Below are 7208 nucleotides of genomic sequence, written 5' to 3'. Positions count from 1 at the left end.
TGAATATATGAAAATCAGCAATGAAGTTATTTTTTTTGACCCTGTGCTATCTATCTTCTAAGAAACTTTGTCAGGTTTTGGCATGAAGTTAATGATGCCTTCATTTCAATTTCTAGCATAACATTGTGACCTCCGGTAAACCAATTAAACTTTTTACCACTACAACAAAACAATTTAGTACAGAATTTAATAATTATTTTTGCTAAAGTCAGAAACAGACCAAAACTACCAATATTTCATTCAGAACTGCATTCCTTATTTACTAAACCAGGTGGTTCTCACTGTTGTCAAAAGGTTTGTAAAAGCCAGCTAGAAAGTTCTTGAAAATATGCTCAGAGAAAGCAAAACAAGCTGCTGGCAAAATTCCATGTCAGTGCATTTGGCATCATATAATGTCAATGGCATTTAATGTGAAAGAGGAATTACTGCTCTGTGTTCATGCTAGCAAATATTCTATTTAGAGTTGTATGATGCCACTAATCACAACTGTCTAGAAAATGAGTCAGTTCTAGGCATATATGTGGTATAAGGAGAAGTACTAGAGGACTTTTTGTTCTGCTCATTATTAAAATCCAGTGCTTAAGGAGAACTCTTTTTTTTTTTTTTTTTAAGATTATCACTATTTTGTAACTTGGACTGGAAAGGGTATGATGGATTTAGTTCTGATACCAGCTAGCTACATGTAAGAAGGCATACGTGCACTGCTTTACAAAGAATTGGTGGTCAACAATATGTCTCTTGATATTTTTTGAGACAAACCGTAAAAAAGAAGAAAGTGAACAAACTAAATGGTGGCCCCTGAGCATTCAACTCCCCAGTGTGGCTGGGTAAAGTCAATCAGGCTTTTGCCTGCTTCCTCCACAAAATATCCCTTATCAAACCTGCCACCCATCTTCACCTTGCCAAATCTAATGATTTGTTCTCCATCTAAACCATAATTGATCTCTGAGCAGTATCTCTTTGAAACACTTTCCTCTCTAAGATTTCCTAAAGCCACACTCTTCTGTTCCCCTCCCTTCTCACTGGCTGCTCCTTCTCAATCTCCTTTTGAGGACCCACCCCTTCCTCTGTCTGGCTTTTAATTATGAACACTCTATCCTGAGTCCCTGGTGCTCTCCACTGTCTCCCTACATAATATTTGCATTACTACTGTCAAAGCTCTTTGATAATATCAGATTCTTTTTTTCTACTTTTAACAATCTGGTGGCTTATATGGGTATTTGTGTGTGTGTGTGTGTGGTTTTAGCATATTTTCCTGGTTGATTAATGAGACTGAACATTTTTTACATGTTTATTGACCATCTGGATTTCCTCTTTGGGGAAACTGGTGACTCAGGTATTTTGCTGATTTTCCAATTGCATTTTTTGGCTTTTATCATATTTATCTTGTGGGAGTACTTTTTATACTCTAGATACTAGTCTTCTTCAGTTACTCGTGTTGCAGGTATTTTACCCAAATTTATGGCTCTAAATTGATCTGTTTAAAATGCCTTTCAGGTCTTGTCATGTCCTTGTTTCAAGACTTCCAGTGGCTCCCAACTGCAGTTAGCTGTCAAGGCCCTAAATGATCCAGTCCCGCCTATCTCTCTGTCCCTGAACTCCAGCAACACTGGCCTTCTTTTTGTTCCTCAGTTATGTTTAGGAGATAGACTTGAGCTCCCTCTCTTGCACAGCTTTGGACAAATGCCAGTTCTTAGTAAATGCTCATTTGCACCTCTGCAGAGTGTTAGAAAAGGCCCAGCTGCAAGGTGCAAAGCACTGGCTCTGATAAAAATGCTTTCTTTTTGTAGAGAATTGTTGAATCAGTGCGTTTTACACCGGAAACTAATACAACATTGTATGTCAACTATATTTCAATAATTTAAAAAAAATTTTTTTCAGATTCTCATGCTGCCATTTATTAAACACAAAGAACAGTTACATAACACTTGTATCAGCTTCCTCATCTGTACAAGGCACTGTACTCCTATCAATGGTGAGCACAGTGTTTTCAAAAAAATTTTTTTTTGACTTCTTTTATTTTTTTTAATTTACATCCAAATTAGTTAGCATATAGTGCAACAATGATTTCAGGAGTAGATTCCTTAGTGCCCCTTACCCATTTAGCCCATCCCCCCTCCCACAACCCCTCCCGTAACCCTCAGTTTGTTCTCCATATTATGAGTCTCTTCTGTTTTGTCCCCCTCCCTGTTTTTATATTATTTTCGTTTCCCTTCCCTTTTATGTTCATCTGTTTTGTCTCTTAAAGTCCTCATATGAGTGAAGTCAAACGATTTTTGTCTTTCTCTGACAGACTCATTTCACTTAGCATAATACCCTCCAGTTCCATCCACGTAGTTGCAAATGGCAAGACTTCATTCTTTTTGATTGCCAAGTAATACTCCATTGTGTACATATATATACCACATCTTCTTTATCCATTCATCCTTCAGTGGACATTTGGGCTCTTTCCATACTTTAGCTATTGTCGATAGTGCTGCTATAAACATTGGGGTGCATGTGTCCCTTCGAAACAGCACACCTGTACCCCTTGGATAAATGCTTAGTAGTGCAATTGCTGGGTTGTAGGGTAGTTCTATTTTTAACTTTTTGAGGAACCTCCATACTGTTTTCCAGAGTGGCTGTTCCAGCTTGCATTCCCATTTAAAACTTTTTTTTTAATGTTTATTTATTGTTGAGAGAAACAGAGCAGGAGTTGGGGAGGGGCAGAGAGAGAGAAGAAGACACAGAATCAGAAGCAGGCTCCAGACTCTAAGCTGTCAGCACAGAGTCTAATGCGGGGCTCGAACTCACAAACCATGAGATCATGACCCAAGCCGAAGTCGGACACTCAATCAACTGAGCCACCCAGGCGTCCCTATATTTCAATAATGTTAAAGTGATTTTTTAAACATGTTTTCTTATAATTGTGTTAGGACCAAAAAAAACAAAAACAAAAACAAACAAACAAAAACTAATCCCTGAACAGCAAAAATAATCTCAGCCACAAAAGAGAAAGACAGAAACTAAGCTGGGTAATATCTATCATTGAAGCTTGTATCCAATGGAAAATGATCATCTGAATTAGTAGACCAGATGTTACATGTAAGGAGAATGCAACATCTCCCTCTATAAGCCACAGAAGAAGCCCTTTGGATGAGACAAGATCCCATCTACTAGTGGCTGCAGGTCTGTTGGAGGCCATCCATGCTGAGTGGTTTGAAGCCTAGGAAAACTGCATTCTTGGGGGAAAAAAAAAAAAACACCAACAGGGAATATCACATCTGAAAATACAGGGTATTTCTCTACCTTTTATTAAAAGTTCTGACGCAGCTCTTCCAGCCCATGGGTCCTGTCCCCACGCTTTAATAAAATCACCTTTTTGCACCAAAAAACATAATAATAATAAAATAAAAGTTCTGAAATTGAGTTTCATACCCTTTGTTAATGAACGAATTATAACTAAAGTTTGCTATGAGAATTCTCCACTGAATCTGGCCCAGTGAATCAAACAATTTTTGTGATTCATACCAAGTTTGTCTAGTCTCAAGGCATTGCATTTATTGTTCTTCTAGAAAATAACATCTTTGAGATATCATTCATAGGCCATATAATTCACCCACTTGAGGTATATAATTTAACACATTTTAGTATATTCACAGAATTGTACAAAAATCACCACAATCAATTTCAGAACATTTTCATCACCCCAAAAAGAAACCCTATACTCAGTGCTAGTCCCCAGATTTCCTAAGACTAACAACTACTTCTTGACAAGACTCAAACAAGCATTACCATCTCTAGGGAGGTCACATTACCCTTTCTAATTATTCCCTGCCTCTTTGGATGACACTGTTTGTTGCTTATGGTCATTCCCTCTCTCTTTAACAGAATCATCATTTTGTTCATGTATCCAATACCTACATGCTACAAGGGTGGTCAGGCCCATGTCCAACCCCAAGGGATAAATCATGACTGATCTACATCAAAGATGATGTCTCGTTCCCCTTGGCAAGGATGGTTTAGTAAGGATAGAGCTGGAGGGTTCTTCTAGGCAAAGATTTCTATGCCCTTAAAAGAGAGATGTGAGAAAAAACAGATTTTCCCTGCCTACACCTTAGTGCGAGGAGGTATTGCTTAGACCTGTAGAATCATCTTACAAGCGTGAGAAGAAAACCTGCGAGTCACAGAGATGCTGAGCTGGAGCCATGATGTCATCGAGCCACCGAATAACCAACTGTGGAACAATCCTACTCTGAGTTTTCCCATGACATAAAACTCTTAACGTTCACGCCATTCTGAATTGGGTTTTCAGCCAAATATATCCTACCTAATAACCTGTTACATTGTCCTCTTTTGTCTTCTTCTTAGCACTTGACATTCTTTGCAATATCTTGCTTGTTTATTGCTTGCCTCCATCAATCAGAACATGAGCTCTTTAACATCTTGTTTGCTCTGCACCTAAAGCATCTTAAATAGTACCTAGTATCTAGTCAATAGCCAATAATTATCAGTTGAAAATGAATGAATGAACAATGCCTTGATTTCTCTCTTTCCCTCATTTCCAATACTTCAGCAAGTCAATTGGTTAAACCCTCAAAATATATCCAAATTTGACTATTCTGACCATACCTGGGACTATCAACAGTGAGTGTCCAGGTTGAAAGTGTTTTACCCTCCTGTTCACCTGGTAATCTCCTTACTCCTTTTCCTGTTTTCATTGATTCCATGTTTACTGAGATGCATGCAGGGCACTGGACTGCCCTCATGAACCCATAGTCTAGTGGAGGAAGTAGAGAGAGATCCTGTACAGGTCATAACTGCATAAGAAATAGGGCATGCAGGGGTGCTGGGTGGCTCAGCCAGTTAAGCATCCGATTCTTGATTTCGGCTCAGACCACGGTCTCACCGTTCATGAGTTCAAGCTCTGCACTAACAGTGTGAAGCCTGCTTGGGATTCTCCCTCTCCCTCTCTCTCTGCCCTTCCCTCACTCGCATGTGCTCTCTCTAAACAAATAAATAAATAAACAAACTTAAAAAAATATAGGGGATGCAAAGGTAGGTATGGTGATCTGAGCAGGTAGAGACCTGTAGTCCCCATTCACATTGCACAGAAGACTAGGCAAAAAACAAGGAGCCACTCCTCTGTGCTCTGCACAGGGATGAAGGTGAGGTTTTGTATTGGGGTTGTGAGCATTTCCTTTGTGTATATAAGAAAAGGTCAGGGGCGCCTGGGTGGCGCAGTCGGTTAAGCGTCCGACTTCAGCCAGGTCACGATCTCGCGGTCCGTGAGTTCGAGCCCCGCATCGGGCTCTGGGCTGATGGCTCGGAGCCTGGAGCCTGTTTCCGATTCTGTGTCTCCCTCTCTCTCTGCCCCTCCCCCGTTCATGCTTTGTCTCTCTCTGTCCCAAAAATAAATTAAAAAAAAAAAAAAAAGAAAAAAGGTCAGGCACAACTTACATATGTTCTTCCCCTTTCCAAATGACATTAAAAACAAAAATAATCCTTCAGTCTCAAGTACACTTGTCATACCTCTCCTCTCACATATTTAGGTGGGAGGGATCAGCTAGCCCCATCTGAGAGATCAAGAAATTGAGACTCAGGGGTGCCTGGGTGGCTCAGTTGGTTAGGTGTCCAACTCTTGAGCTCAGTTCAGGTCTCCAAGTTCCTGAGATTGAGTCTGTATGAAGCTCTGTGCTGACAGTGGAGCCTACTTGGGGTTCTCTCTCTACCTCTCTCTTCCCCTCCCCAACTCATGCACTCATGCACCTGCACACTCTCTCATTCTCAAAATAAAAAACTTAAAAAATAATAATAAAATTAAAAAAAAAAGAAATTGAGACTCAGCAAGAAGCCATTTCCCTAGGGTTGTGCACCTCTTCAGCAGTAAGGCCACAAGCAGACCCTATGTCTTTTCACTCACAAGCAATTCACATTATAGCTCGCTGAACACCCAGCCCAAACCTCCCCAGAACAGGGGCTCAATAAACAGAAGTTATTCCCCCAACTCTCTTTCTGGTCTCCGCTAAGAAGCCCTCCTGTTAGAAATGGGGAAACTTGAGAAGCAACTTACAAGGAATAACAGCAGAGAGGCTGACCTGTCCCAGGAGCTCCGATTCTAATCATAATAATAGTCAATCATAGTTTATGGAGTACTTCTTATGTGCTAAATCCTGTTCCAAAACCCTTAACACAGTATTTTTTTCCATTGCCCAGCAACCCTATAAGGTTATATGGTACAAGTCTAAGATCTCTTATCTTAATTTGGAAGCCCAAAAGACCCTGAAAACCAACAGACTTTTCCTATATTTGCTGCCCAAACTCTCCTGATAGCAAAATTTGTCCTGAACAGATGTGAGGCTATTTAGATTACTTATAATGTTTTTTATTTAAAAAATTAAAAATCAGGAAAAAAGTATGAATATCCATAACTTTATTAGTTTTCTATTGCTATGGAACAATATTACTACAAATTTAGTGACTTAGACCAACACATTTACTATCTCTAAGTTTTAAATTTTTTTTATTTTATTAAAAAAGGGTTTTTTTTGGGGCGCCTGGGTGGCGCAGTCGGTTAAGTGTCCGACTTCAGCCAGGTCACGATCTCGCGGTCCGTGAGTTCGAGCCCCGCGTCAGGCTCTGGGCTGATGGCTCAGAGCCTGGAGCCTGTTTCTGATTCTGTGCCTCCCTCTCTCTCTGCCCCTCCCCCGTTCATGCTCTGTCTCTCTCTGTCCCAAAAATAAATAAACGTTGAAAAAAAGTGTTTTTTTTTTTTACATTTATTTGTTTTTTGAGAGACAGAGAGAGAGAGAGCACAAGCTGGGGAGGGGCAAAGAGAGAAGAGACACAGAATCCGAAGCAGGCTCCAGGCTGCGAGCTGTCAGCACAGAGCCTGATGCAGGGCTCGAACTCATAAACTGTGAGATCATGACCTGAGCTGAAGTCGGACGCTTAACCGACTGAGCGACCCAGGCACCCCTAATTTTTTTTTTAATGTTTATTTATTTTTGAGAGATGGAGGAAGACAGAGTGTGAGTGGGGGAGGGTCAGAGAGAGAGGGAGTGCCAGAATCTAAAGCAGGCTCCAGGCTCTGAGCTGTCAGCATAGAGGCCCACACGGGGCTTAAACTCACCAACCGCGAGATCACGACCTGAACCCAAGTTAGACACTTAACCGACTAAACCACTCAGGCGCCCCTACTATCTCTAAGTTTCCATTGGTCAGGAGTC

The sequence above is a fragment of the Prionailurus bengalensis genome, chromosome B4, assembly GCF_016509475.1.
Source record: "Prionailurus bengalensis isolate Pbe53 chromosome B4, Fcat_Pben_1.1_paternal_pri, whole genome shotgun sequence".
NCBI lineage: Eukaryota > Metazoa > Chordata > Mammalia > Carnivora > Felidae > Prionailurus > Prionailurus bengalensis.
This window is presented reverse-complemented; position numbering follows the sequence as displayed.